A 1,612-nucleotide genomic window follows, 5' to 3' on the forward strand; every position below is an offset into this window, starting at 1 on the left:
TAGGCAACTATCATAAACTAAACCGATATAATACCTAGCATCTGAACGTATCTTTCTACTTCTTCTTCATCGGGATTCGGTCCAGGTTTTGGACCAGGGAGGGTCAGGTTCAGCGTAGACCTCTTCCTCCCTCTCCGGAATTATTATTTTGTTTGCACTGTTACCGAATTCCAGGTAATAACCCTTGTTACTTTGTTGTTGCATTACTCACATTATGTTAAATTTGTCCATTGTCCGCATTTTAAATTAACATACCCTTTTCGTGCCACGTTCAATTCATGAGGTAATATTAATTTGTATATTTTTACAAGCTTCACTTATGTATGATCGCACTATTAGTCCGTGTTCACAATACAATTCCACTTAGCAGTCATATGCACACACACACACACAATCTTATTTTTAGATACAAAACTTTTTAAAATAGAGCTACGTTTATATCTAGGATTCAGTTAGCCTAGCACTGTTTAGCCTGTAAGATTCTTATTTATGATGTTTAGAGGGGAGAGATACTTAGGACTGGTTCACCATGTATTACGTAACTCTCTATTATGTTTGCTCATCAGTTTATTTTCATTAATATTTTTCTTATAATATTGAAGTGAGTTCCCACTAGTCTCTCTGATAGAGCTGGCAAGTTTGAATAGTTGGGAAAAGTTTTCAACTAGCAAAGTCGCGCCTCGGATAAGCCTCTCTACCACTGATCTTTACTTATGTCCGTTTGTTTGTTGAATTTTCGCGAAAAGCTATTTGGGGTCTATCTGTAACAATGACTAGTGACTTAGCCGTCATATTACAATGCCCTCTCGACTGAAAAGGTTAGAATATTCTGCAACGGGTTTTGATCTCGCTAACTGCGAGTTGAGCGTCCTTAATACCAAGGCATGCTTTGCAGGAAATTCCCAAAACAAAATAAACTGAATTAATTATTCAGTTCAGTAGGTTTCTCACTAAACTTAATATTATGAGTCTTTAGTTTACTATTTTGACTTTTACTGTGCCGACAAAAGTAATGTGCAAAACATAGCTCATTTTCACAATCGGGAAAACTAATTGTTTATTCTCCAGTTTGCATCCATAATTTTATTTGCTGATTATATACGTGATTATATGGCAGCAATGTGTATGAACACTAAAATATGAAAGCCTTCCTTTGTGTAGGCCTTATTTACAAGAATATTTTTTTCCAGTGTTCGCTTTTCTCCCGATCCAGTTTAACTAAAAATAACACTTCATTTAGTTTAAACACATAGAAATGAACCATCAACATTTTTTGTTAGTTTTTTAATCAAAGGGGTAAAAAATAACTTTAAACCGGAAAGTGATTGCATATAATTTAGGATTGTAAAGGAAAATCTCGAGATTGCAAGTATTTCACATAATCGTTATATGGATTTGTTTTATATATTACCCTTGTTAAATGAAACAAGTGCATGACTCATGGTTAAATAAAGTAATTGTAGCTGATATAATAAGTTTTGTTCAACTGGATTGCCGGCCAGTTTAAAACGTTTTACAACCATTTTGGAACACTTGTTAAATACATTGGTACTACTCCACTTTCGCGGGTTCGAATCCCCGTCACACCAAACATGCTCGCCCTTTCAGCCGT

This window comes from Limulus polyphemus, unplaced genomic scaffold (assembly GCF_000517525.1).
Source record: "Limulus polyphemus unplaced genomic scaffold, Limulus_polyphemus-2.1.2 Scaffold1151, whole genome shotgun sequence".
NCBI classification, from domain to species: domain Eukaryota; kingdom Metazoa; phylum Arthropoda; class Merostomata; order Xiphosura; family Limulidae; genus Limulus; species Limulus polyphemus.